The sequence below is a fragment of the Chaetodon trifascialis genome, chromosome 7 (genome assembly GCF_039877785.1).
Source record: "Chaetodon trifascialis isolate fChaTrf1 chromosome 7, fChaTrf1.hap1, whole genome shotgun sequence".
Classification (NCBI taxonomy): Eukaryota; Metazoa; Chordata; class Actinopteri; order Chaetodontiformes; family Chaetodontidae; genus Chaetodon; species Chaetodon trifascialis.
The window spans coordinates 211,968-225,662 of NC_092062.1; positions in this window are offsets into that span (position 1 = coordinate 211,968).

Below are 13,695 nucleotides of genomic sequence, written 5' to 3' on the forward strand. Positions count from 1 at the left end.
TGCCGCTCGTACAGCGCCGAAAGTAAATTGTACAGACGTAGACCAGACCAATGCTTCTGATTCATTCATCTCTCCTTCGACTTGTTTTCTGCACAGTCTCGTTCTCCGCAATCCAACGCCGCCAGCAAACCCTGCTGCGCTCAGAAATCCACTTCACGCAGCTTCAGAACCCCAACAATTCCCACGTAGTCGGCACTTCGCCCGCCACAAGCTCCAGGGGAAGACCTGGTCTGCATCATCGGAGAAACACTGTCCCCACCTCTCTCCTACCCACTCAAGGTCCAAGCAAGTGGCAAGAGAAGCCTCCACCACATGCATGCAGGTAGACATTGCCTCGACCAAACACCAGAGTAGACAGTAGATCATGTGAAACATGCTCTCAGGCAGCGAAACATCCACTTCCACAACTCTGACAGGAAAGCAAAACTCTCCAAACTGCTCAACTACCTCGCCTCCTTCCCACGCTTCCCAAACACTTCTGGGTCTCCTGGAGCACTTCCATCGGAATGGAAATTACTTTCTGTAATCAGTCAATCAACAATCCCGTGCTGCTACCTTGTCATGGTGGGGTTGCTTGTGTGCCTCCGTGACTCTGAAGGCTATATCGATCGGTTTATACCCCCAGCAGGTTCAACCATGCAGGTTTCTAGAGTAGAGGCCAGACGACATCATGGAACATCAGAACCATGTACCAGGCTGGCAAGGCTGCAATCATTGCCAAGGAAATGGAGCGCTACTTCCTCTCAGTCCTAGGCCTGGCAGAAATGAGATGGACGCAGTCAGGTGAGGTCAAATTGACCAGTGGCCAGTCAATTATCTATTCTGGACATGAAGAGGAGGCAGCCAACCACACGGAGGGAGCGGCCATCATGATGACAAAAAGGCATTAGAAAGGCCCTAACTGCATGGAAACCCATCAGCTCCCGCATCATCTCAGCAACCTTCAATAGCGGCAACAGGAGAGTGAAAGCCCACATAATCCAGTGCTGCGCACCCACTAATGAGGCAGATGAGAAGTCAAGGAAAGGGTTTATGACAGCTTAAACCACCTAGTATTGGAGCCAGGGACCTCATTATCCTGATGGGGGGCCAACATAGTTTGATACATCACAACAGCTGAATCTTAAATAGTGACATTTGCTGCATTAGACCGTCAAAATTGACGCTTTCAGAGGGAGAAAAGCACATAATGAGACAATATGAACACTTGTTGCTGTTTTCACAGTAAATGCATACGGAATCAAAATAAACTAGGTTGTCCTTCAAAAATATGCACAATTGAAAGTTTCTAAAGTGGAATTGTCATTCTAACATAGTTTGATACATCACTACAGCTGAATCTTAAATAGTGACATTCGCTGCATTTGACTGTCAAAATGACACTTTCGGAGCGAGCAAAGTCCATAATGAGACAAAATGAACACATGTTGCTTTTTTGACAGTAACTGCATACGGAATCAAAATAAACCATGTTGTCTTTGAAAAACTTGCACAAGTGAATGTTTCTAAAGTGGAATTGTCATTCTAAGATAGTTTGACACATAAAAACAAATGAATCTCTAATGTGATTTTACATTCAAAACCACATTGTGTGAGCAACACAAGTACAAAATCCACACAAAAATCAAGACAAAGTCAAATTAAACCATGCTGTCCTTCAACAACCATTAACATTTCAAAGTTTCTAAAGTGGAATTGTCATTAGTGGACAGTTTGGCACATAAAGAAACAACAGTTGATTTATAAAATTGGTCATTTGTTTTTTTTTTTTCGCTCTTCAAATCACACTATACAGATGGAGCGGCCTCGAAATTCCCCTCCAGGCCAGAGGCCATCCAGTTCCCAGCCGGCTCCCAGCTGGCTGCCAGCCAGCTACCAGTCCCCCCCTCCTCTTGGGGGTGTGCCCAGAATCCACTATAAACACGCCTCTTCATTCAATTGCAGGGTGTCACCAGGAGATGGCGTGTCCCTCACAGGAACACATCTCAAGGGCAAAGATTTTTACTCCACTACATTCATCTGCTTTACTAGGCTTATTTGTAGTTAGGCAGTCACAGTTACTCAACTATTTTACGTTGATTATTCAGATCAACTTAGAAAAATATTTCTCGCACAAAGTCTTAAAAAAGTCTTAAATGTGTGTTTCCATCAGCCTGTTTTAATGCATATTTTCGATTTGCAAACAGAAAATTCCGAAGTTTTTCTCTTACAATATACTGTATGAATGTTTTTGTGATTGTTGCGATAAAAAAAAAAACAAACTCATGTAAAAAAGTTGTATATAATCACTTCCTATATGATAATAACCATACTTCACATTACAGAAACAGTCGAAAAGATTCAGTTCCCATCTTAAAAAAAAAACAAGTTTTAAATTGAGAATACGAAGTATCAGCTCAAAGTTACAAAATTATGTGGTGGAGATTTGGCGTAGTTGGTAGAGCATTCGCCCCATGTATGACGCTTTCTGCAGCGGCTAGGGGTTCAATTCCGTCTTTCAGCCCTTTGCTGCATATTATCTTCTTCTTCGAAAAAAAAGTTACAAAATCATTCCTGAGTCATAAAAGTGATGTAGCTTTACAAAACAGCCTGTGACTCCAAGAATAAACAGGCTCCATCTGTTTACATAGAGTTTGCTTTTGATAATTATCAACAAAAATGATGACCTAATTTTACTTTACATGCGCCGGAACAGAGACAGAGCTGCAGGAGCAGAGCGCGTCATCTGGAGATTCCAGGGCTCGCCTATGTTTTCCGTAACAGGCGCGCGGCTCTCTGCAAAAATAGACCAGGAAGCGGCCAGTAGACAGTCATATTAGTATTGGTTGCATATGCGCTAATTTTTACGATCGCAAGATTTCCTGGTCAGACTGATAATATACATTTTGATGCATGAGGGAGGTGGGAAAGTTGGCTTATCCATAAATGTAATTAAGTGTAATGGAAACATTTAGTGAAGTCTATAAAGTAGCCAGCGACACAATATTAATATCTGTGGCACAAATTGATTTTTAATTACTGGAGATACGCGCTCCCCTCAGCCCTCCACCTATTTTACTGGCCATAGCGAGTCTGTGGGACAGTGGGGGCTATGAGCCTGTTTGGCTGGCGACCATCCATTGAGTTAGAACAAAGGATACACTGTAATGCAACTAATGACTTTTCAGCCAACAACACAGCCGGCTCAACACTACACATGCCTGACAGAGTGACAGACAGGAGAACATCATGACGCCCGTGGTGATGATGCGCGATGTGTCAGTGAAACTACAGGTTTACTCAGCTCTGAAATGTGCCGGGAGTTAATCGCTTCAAATGCACAAATGCAGTGAAGTTCACAAACCACCAACAGTTTATAGAATAGGATGGACAGTCTATCAGTGGCCATTAGAGCAGCTCTCTAATAATTAAAATAGATGTCACGCTGTGCGGAAGAGCTTAATAAGTTAACAAGAGATTTGGCCACGACAGTTGAAACAATGAAACAATTGGATTTATACTTTATCCAAAATCGGGGTGAAATATTGCATGCCACGGATTAGATAGATACAGAAATCATCATCTGAGAAATACTCATGATACTGATTTCACTGTTTATTGGCCGTTTTCATGTGTGTGTGTTAACTGATTGGCCAATAAAAACAAGTAGATTGGCCCATCTACATCGGCCCATTGGCCCTTTATGCCCCACAACATTGTTTTTTTTCATTGGTCTGATTGGCCCATTAGGATTATTCATGATTGAATGTAGGTGTCGTGCGGGGGATGAGGCTCGCTGGCTGCGGAGGGAGAGTTGATGTTGTAGTAAGAACCTGTCTGCCTGGTCTAACATGATGAAGACATGTTGAACATTTCCGTTTCCCAAACATTTATTTGAGGTGCAGCGGCACAATATTAATATCAAACACGCGTGCACAACGCCTGACGTAAAAAATGCATTCTTGGTGCGCTTCTGAGCACTATGTTTACCCGCGACTATAACTATTTTTTTAATAGTTACTGTTTATATTCATTGCGTGAACAGTCTGAAAAAAGAGACAGAGACACAGAGAGGAGGACACAGACAGTCACACAGACAGAGTGATGAAAAAGATCAGTGATAATTAACTACAGTATATTAAGCCTATGATGTTGAACATCGCAGTGCGAGCCGTCTGCTGCGCTCCGCAGCCGCCTGTGAAGGCAAACGAAATCTGGAACCTTTCAGCTCAATGACATGACTTTGAAAGCACCAAGTGACTTGTTTTAACGAATTTCGTTAGATTAAAATATGTAGAACTGTAAAATATCACTTCCATGAGGCTGTTCAGTCAGACATTAACAGATCACAGGCTGAAATTGGCATTTCATCCTCCCGTCCCTCCCTCTTCAGCGCACTGTAAATGATTTCTGTCCAGTAATATACTGTACACACACATACAGAAACTGCGTATTGCTGGTCGGCGCATCAAATAGCGACCCGCAAATCTAAAATGCGCTACAAACAGGAAACCCACCAACTGAAAGTGGCTCCGTGAATCAGGCAGAGTATTAAACATTTAACTGTTTAGGAGTTCAGAATGCTAGAAAAACAGGACGCACAACTTCTGTTATTCATGATTAATTTTCTGGGCACAAATCACTCGGCACGCGGAGATGCGCTGGGAGCTTCTCCAAAGGTGGAGAGAGATGTGGAGGAAAAGGCAGGATGGGCAGATGAGCAGATCCAAGAAGTTTGTGAACGAGCACTACAATAATGTGGATGATTAAGCATAATTATAATTAAAAAACTGCACAGGGTGCTCTACTAGACAAGCAGTTTTTCTTACAGCAGTGGTGGCTAGGTGCAGATCTAATGAACGACTCAGCAAAGCTGACACGGTAATAATGACTGCTCCTCCTGGTGGACTGATCGAGTGAGTGCAGGTAGTTTCCGCAAATGGAGCTTAGGGACGTTACGAGTTGGCCCCGCGCCGATGACATCATCGCAGGGGATCTCATTACAGTCACGAACCCGCCTACTGCAGAGCAGGGCCCCAGCATGAAATTAGGGGAATTTCGAGGCCGCTCCATCTGTATAAGCTTGAGAAGCTTGAGAAGCTTCTGCCTCAGAAGGATATTAAACATCTGGTGGAAAGACGTGGACCTGTGGAAAAGATCAAACCAAGAACCCATAGACTTATAAATCAGAAAGAGAAAGTGGAGTTGGATTGGCCACACCCTCAGAAAACCTGCCACAAATATCCCCCGACAAGCCCTGAAATGGAACCCCCAAGGAAAAAGGAAAAGAGGTCGCCCAAGGAACAACTGGAGAAGAAGGGTAAAAGGAGAAATGTCGGACAGTGGGCTCAACTGGGGAGAGCTTGAGCGAAAAGCCACGAACAGAGGGAAATGGAGAATATTTGTCAGTGGCCTATGCACTCAAGAGGAGCAAAGGGCCTAACTAACTTTCTGTACCTTTGTGGAGAGAAAAACAAGGATATTAGCAAAAGAATGTGCACAAAGCAGAGAACAAGCAGACAGACATCTGCTCTGTACGACTACACAAAATCAGCCCGATTTTAGCCTTATCGGGCAGGTGAAGGCATTGGGTCGGGAACAACAATGGGTATGTCCTGTGACAATAAATTGTATTATTTTGTGGAGTGTGATCATAGATGACAACCATCGCCGCATCTGGGATGCATCAAGATGTCCCAACAGAAAGACTAGCATTTTAGAGATTTTTGTTGGCCTTCCACAACTGAGAATATAGTCCACAAAGTCTGGAGAATACTGATGCCAAAATATCCCTTTGGAATCTACACTTAAAAGTTTCTTCTTGTGGAGCAGCAGTAAAAATCCAACTTGTAGTAGCAACAGATCAACTTGGTTTTATGGCACAGAATACAGTTGTTCTCAGAAAAATTGCAAATGTTCTTATTCCAACCAACACCATTTTCAGTTCATCAGTTAGTGATGAAAAATGCATGTAGTGTTGAAGTCTATGGAAGCAGGGAAATGTTTTTTGTCATCACATTTTGTCTCAAAGAAAGACATTGTCACATCCACTCCACACCTTATCTCCAGATGCCTTCCTCCTCCTTCCTCCTTGGTGGCATGGTGGGTCAAGTGGTAACAATGTTGCTCCACAGCTAGAAGGTCCCAGTTCGAATCCCGCTGTGGGCGCTGGTGGTGTGTCCACCATGCCTTCAGTGGAGGAAAAAGGGGGCCTTTCTGTGTGGAGTTTGCATGTTCTCCCCGTGTTCACCTGAGGTTTCCTCCTTAAAAAACCCGCACTAAAAACATGCAAGAGGATCACCACCTGACTAGTGGTGATGAAAGCACCTTCAGGTGCTGGTCGGATTGCAGCCCACCGCTCCTGGTCTGCCGCAGAGGAAGGACAACCAGGATGGGTTAAAAGCGGAAGACACCAATTTCACCAATTTGCATGGCGTGTTCAGCATGTCTGTAAAATGTGTGACAAATAAAGGGGATTGTCCCCCTGACTCTTCTCCACGGGCTGGCAGACTACGTCAAGGATGAGTTGGTTTCCCACAAAATGCCAGCAACACTAGATTTGGTCATTGAGCTGGCAACACAGCTGGAACTTCGCATCCAGGCATGGCGCATGGAGAGACAGTACACTGCTCCACCCCCACTGAGACGTCATGAGGGTCCTGTCTCTGTTGCTACTCCGCAGCAACTGACAAGATGAGCCAGAGCCCATGCAGGTGGGAAACATCAAGCTCCAGCCTGGGCAGAGAAAGAGGCATTGGTGTGGAAACCTGTGTATACTGTGACCAAAAAGGCCACTTTGTCGTCACCTGTCCAGCAAAATGCCAGGCTCACTAGTCGTGTGGAAGGTACTGGTGAGTCAAACCTCCACAATATCCTTCCCGTCACCATGCCCTTCAGTCCACCTAAAGTTTTTGCCCCCACTCTCCACATCCACTGCCTCCAGGGCCAATGCCAGTTTCATTGACACTGAATTGGCTCATCAATTGGAGATAGAGCTCAGTCCCCTGCTGAGATCCATTCCCACCTATGCACTCAACGGTCACTTACTGGGGACTGTCACCCACCAGACCATCCCTGTCTGAGTCCTCATGTCAGGTAATCATCAAGAGATGTTCCAGTTCCATGTATTGAACTCACCTTACATTCCCCTCCTGCTGGGCTATCCTTGGCACAATCCGCACATTTACTGGGTCTCTGGCACCATCTTTGGGTGGAGTGATATGTATGAAGTGAAAAACTGCTACTCACTGTCATCTTTCTCCTCTGCTTTCAAGCCTCTCCAGGGGGCCTCCGTGTTCACCAAGTCAGACATTTGCAACACCTATCATTTGGTTCACTTCCAGGAGGGTGACAAATGGAAAAGTGCATTCAACAGTCTAAATGGACAATACGAGTACCTGGTGATGCCATCTGGTCACCAATGGACCAGCGATGTTCCAGACACCTTCGGGATATGTTGAGCAAGTTTGTGTTCGTCTACCGAGATGGCATCCTGACATTTTCCCAGAGCCTGACAGAGCATTAGTCCACCATAGGGGAAATATGGGTCTTACAGGCAGCAGCAGTAGTATCAAAAAGTATAAAAAGACACTTTATTAAATAAAATAAAATAAAATAAAAATCAAAACTCTGTATATATACATTCTATACAATGGAGTACAATGTTTTTCACTATTGCACATTGGATAAAAAAAGTAGGTAGCAGTATATAAAATATTATTGCTAATGGAAAAAAAAATTAAAAAAACTTGTATAGGGAATGGAGAATTGCATATGGGTTTAGACTTAGACACATGGTTCAGGTATGATTGCACATTGCGTAAAGAAGAAAAAATATGCATATGCATAGACTTGATACAAGAACATAGGAATGTCATCTTGAGGAAAAAAGTAATATTGGACTAGATATTACAAGAGTTGTAATGGCATAATGAGGAAAACTGGTAAAATGGACTGTATTTGTATAGCACTTTTGTAGTCTGAAGAAAACTTAAAGCACTTTTACAACTCAAGCCTGCGTTCACCCATTCATGTACACATTTATACAGCAGCTAAGCCACCTGATTACATTACAAGCCTTATCCACTCACACACAGATGGCACAGCAGTTGGCACAGCGGCAGTTTTGGGGTTCAGTATCTTGCCCAAGGATAATCCAGCATCTGGACTGCCTTATCCAGGGATCAAACCATCGACCCTCTGATAGGTGGACAACCGCTTTACTTCCTGAGCCACAGCCGATGGTTCATATCATTCAAGGAGCAACTCCTGCAACTGCAAAACTGCAAAATACCAGTTGCATTGTAGTAAATATCTAGAATGCCAAAACAATGGTGCTGCATTAGACAAAGCTAGTGTTGAACATTCTAACAGCAGTTAAAATGAAGGACCTACAGTAGCATTCCTTCTTGCAAGGTGGATGCAGCAGTCTGCTGCTGAAGGTGCTGCTTGGGGCCCCCACCGTCTCATGCAGGGGGTGGGATTGTCTATGATTCAGTCAGCTTGGCTAACTGTCCACTTAACAATTTGAGAACACAATACTTGATGTGTGTTGTCTAAAGACAGAAATGTAGTCTACTTTTACACTCTATTTAACAAACGTGGTCAGTGTTTTCCCAAAGTATACCTGGAAATGATTCATGACAGTGTGATGAATTGTGTCTCAGAACAGTGCTTAGCTCATATTGTTGTAATGGATGAAATGTATTTGGTGTTGTGCAAAACTGGTTTAGCGCTAAGACACAAGATAAATGGCAAATGGACTGTATTTATATGGTGCTTTTATGGTACAGCTGGAAATTCAGGCTGCTAGCCCTCATTCCTTAAGATAGTACCATTGTGAGCAATAAGACATTCATTGTGTCACTATTTCCAGGATAATAATAATAATAATAATAATAATAGGAAGAAGAAGAATTGCAAGAAAATATGCTTTAACATTGTAATGTTACTGTAAGTAGAGTAGGGGTGACAAATCATTATGATTACGTATTGGAAAACCAAGGACAAGCCATGTTGCCTTAACATATGGCTTTTTTTTTACTGCAACTCTTCCATGAAGACTACTTCTGGCCAGACTTCCCCAGGCAGTAGGTGGGTGTGCCTGGGTCCCACAGGTTTCTGCCAGTACTGAGCTGATGGCACTATGGATATCTTTCGATTTCAAAGGGAAATAAGCTTGATGTGTTTTTCATCTGCTGCACTAAGTTTCCTTGGCCAACCACTGCATCTACGATCCTCAACATTGCACATTTCTTTGTGCTTTTTCAAAAGAGCTTGAACAGCACATCTTGAAACCCCAGTTTGCTTTGAAATCTTGGTCTGGGAGAGACCTTGCTGATGCAACATAACTACCTCGTGTCTTGTTGCTCTGCTCAGTCTTGCCATGGTGTATGACCTGTGACATGAAACTGTCTTCCACAACCTTACATTGGTAGCAAAGTTTGGCTGTTCCTCACCCAGGTTTAAGCCTCCTACACAGTTGTTTCTGTTTCAGTTAAGGACTGTGTTTCAACCTACATGGGAAATTGATGGTCATTAGCACCTGTTTGGTATAATTGGTTGATCATACACTGGACTATAATCCTACAAAATCCCTGACTTTGTGCAAGTGTACCAATAAGAACTTATGCTGGTTTGAAGGCAAAGGGTAGTGATACCAAATAATGATTTAAATTAGATTTTTCTTTTGTTTGCATTGCACTTTGCATTTTGTAAACTGATAAAAACAAGCAATTATTATCTATATTTCTGAAAACATTCTTAGTTTGCAGCATTTTTTCACAAAAATAGGAGGGTTATAATGGGTACAAGGGCTGCACGGTGGAGCAGCAGGTAGTGCGCGTGCCTCACAGCAAGAAGGTCGCAGGTTCGATTCCCGGGTCGGGCCTTTCTGTGTGAAGTTTGCATGTTCTTCCCGTGCATGCGTGGGTTCTCTCCGGGCACTCCGGCTTCCTCCCACAGACCAAAAGCATGCTCATTAGGTTGATTGGTGACTCCAAATTGCCCCTAGGTGTGAGTGTGAGTGTGAATGGTGTGTGTATGTGCCCTGCGATCGGCTGGCAACCGGTTGAGGATGTACCCTGCCTCTCGCCTGTTGACAGCCGAGATAGGCTCCGGCCCCCCCGTGACCCCAAAAGGGATAAGCGGCATAGAAAATGGATGGATGGATGGATGGATGGATGGATGGATGGATGGATGGATGGATGGATAACGGGTACAAACATGTCAGTAAAAGTACTGTAAAAATGGGATCACAGCCTGCGAACAATAATCATGTTATATTTGGGTATTCTTTTGTCATTAAACTTGGGTGATATCAATCTTCACAATCACCCCCATCCTCCTGTGTGAGCCCTCTTCACACCTCTTCCTCCGGCTGCCAGACTGACTGTGATCTCCAACCTGAGGACTACACCCCTCCCCCACCAGTCACCTCCACCGTGTGCTTCACTGCTGAGCACGGGAGAAGACAGCCGATGAGACTCCACTCAAACAAGGCTCCAGGCCTTGATGGTGTCAGCTCCGGGGTGCTCAAAGCCTGTGCCCCACAGCTGGGGAGCGGGGAGGAGAGCCAATGAAGATAACAATTGTTTGGGTTAGGCCAATTTTTGTCTGTCTTGAGTCTTTCTGAGTCTCCCGGTAGCAAATATATCCAAATTCAGTGGTCACTTTGATCCGAGCCGAGCTAACAACTTCTCCAAGTTGGCATCCACCCTGCGAAGGAGTTCAGAAATCACATCCAGCCTGCGATTCTGATCAACAATCACATCCAGTTTGCAACCAATCTCATTTGTTGCTTGAGTCTAAGTGTTGCCAGCCCAGCTGCTAACTCCAGACAGCAGAAAGCCTGTTATCATAAATCCAAATGTATAGACATCTTCAACATCCTCAATGGAAAGGATCGACAGGCACACGATCCTCCACCTCTCCCAGGAGTCCATCGTGTATCTGGCTGCAAACGTTCTGTCAGGGCAGGAGGGCTCACCTTGACCCAGTTCTCGAGAAAATTTGATCAATTGCATTGAGAGACTAGCTGATCAAATCCATGATTTTAGGTTTTCGGAGAAAATGCAGAGAGAGGCTCCAATAGATCAGACACAGACAGCACAAGACAAAGAACTACTACTGAAAAAGCCTACTCTTGATCCAGGGGTTTTAGCCAACTATAGACCGATATCCAACCTTCCCTTTCTCTCAAAAACTCTTGAGAAAGCAGTTGCCAATCAGCTGTGCTACTTTCTAAACAATAATAGTTTATTCGAGTTTATAGCACAGAGACAGCACTGGTTAAAGTTACAAATGACCTTCTAATTGCATCTGATAAAGGATTTGTCTCTGTACTAGTCTTATTGGATCTTAGTGCTGCATTTGACACCATTGACCATGGCATCCTATTGCAGACACTGGAACATTTCATTGGCATTAAGGGAACTGCGCTAAGCTGGTTTAAATCCTACTTGTCAGATCGCTCTCAGTTTGTACGCGTTAATGACGACTCCTCTGTGCTCACTAAAGTCAGCTATGGAGTTCTGCAGGGTTCTGTGCTTGGACCAATTCTATTCACCTTATATATGCTTCCTTTAGGTAAGATTATCAGGAAGCACTCAATAAATTTTCATTGTTATGCAGATGATACCCAGCTATATTTATCAATGAAGCCGGAAGAAACCAGTCAGTTAACTAGACTACAAGCATGTCTTCATGACATAAAGACCTGGATGACCTGCAATTTTCTGATGCTAAACTCGGACAAAACTGAAGTTATAGTAGTAGGCCCTAAACATCTTAGAAAGTCACTTTCTGATGACATAGCAGCTATGGATGGCATTGCGCTGGCCTCCAGCACCACTGTAAAGAATCTGGGAGTCATCTTTGACCAAGACATGTCCTTTCACTCCCATGTAAAACAAATTTCAAGGACTGCCTTTTTTCACCTACGTAATATCGCAAAAATCAGGCATATTTTCCTCAAAATGATGCAGAAAAACTAGTCCATGCATTCGTAACTTCCAGGCTGGATTATTGCAATTCCTTACTATCAGGCTGCCCAAATTCGTTGCTGAATATTCTCCAGTTGCTCCAGAACGCTGCAGCACGTGTTCTGACAAAAACCAGGAAGCAAGATCATTTTTCTCCAATACTTGCCACTTTGCACTGGCTCCCTGTAAAGTTTAGAATAGAGTTTAAAATTCTCCTCCTTACTTACAAAGCCATAAATGGCCAGGCACCTTCTTATCTTAAAGAGCTCATAGTACCTTATTGCCCTACTCGAATACTGCGTTCCCAGAATGCAGGTCTACTTATGGTTCCTAAAGTCTCAAAAAGCAGAACAGGAGTCAGAGCATTTAGCTATCAAGCTCCTCTCCTGTGGAACCATCTTCCAGTCTTTGTCCGGGAGGCAGACACTGTCTCTACATTTAAGAGTAGGCTTAAAACTTTCCTTTTTGATAAAGCTTATAGTTAGGGCTGGCTCAGGCTTGTCCTGGACCAGCCCCTAGTTATGCTGCTATAGGATTAGACTGTCGGGGGACATCCAAAGATACACCGAGCTCCTCTGTCCTTCTGTCCCTCTCCATCTGCACGCTTTCATGTCCTACCACGGCGTGTTACTAACTTAGCTCCTTCCCCGGAGTCTCTGTGCTTTGTCGTCTTGCAGGTTCCCATGGACAGTGGCTGAATCTGGATTGTGGATTGCAGCTGCGTCTCCTGCCTTGGCCCTGCCTGACATCCACTGCAACTGCTACTGCTATTATTACATCTTCTGTCACTGTTACTGTGATTGCATGTCTGTCTCTCTGTCTCTCTCTCTGACTGCATTTCTGTCTGTCTGTCTGTCTGTCTGTCTGTCTGTCTGTCTGTCTGTCTGTCTGTCTGTCTCACTCTCCCTCTCTTGCTCTCCCTCTCTCACCCAACCGGTCGAGGCAGATGGCCGCCCACCCAGAGTCTGGTTCTGCTCGAGGTTTCTGCCTGTTAAAAGGAAGTTTTTCCTCGCCACTGTCGCCAAGTGCTTGCTCATGGGGGAATTGTTGGTTTCTCTGTAGATAAAAGAGCTTGGTCTGTACCAGCTCTATATGGAAAGTGTCCTGAGACAACTTCTGTTGTGATTTGGCGCTATACAAATAAAATTGAAGTTGAATTGAAAGAGCAGCAGCAGGGCAGGTAAGGGCAGGGAGGGAGCGAGAGAAAAAGCGTCCGCCTGTGTCGAGAGCCAGAAGTGAAAAAATGTCTTCAACATGAGCCAACAGGCTCTATTTTCGACTCTGCCGCCGGCGCAGTAGTATTTTCGACCGGCGCAGGCAGGTGCACGGCGCACTTGGTATTTTGGTAAACCGAGGCGTACAGAGGTATGCCAGGATGGGCGTTGGGGGGCAGTAGGGGGGAGGTGTCGGCATAATGAGCTGGTGTATTGGAATTTTCGACCATTTCGGTCTTCGCCGGCAGCGTAAAAGTGCGCTGAAAGCTCACCGCCTCAGACCTGGTCAACTCTGTGCTGGTGTTTTCAGCAGTGCTTGGTTAGTCATCGAACGCACGCTGCGATCAATAATTAGCAACAGCCATGATTCAATGCAGCTATCTGAGTCAGCACATACAGTCATACCTATATTTTGATCATCTCATCTGACGATATCACAAGTGCGTTTGGCACGCATAATGGTCACTCACCCTGACCGAATGTACACAGGTGAAACAGGGATGCGAACTAATCGGTTAACG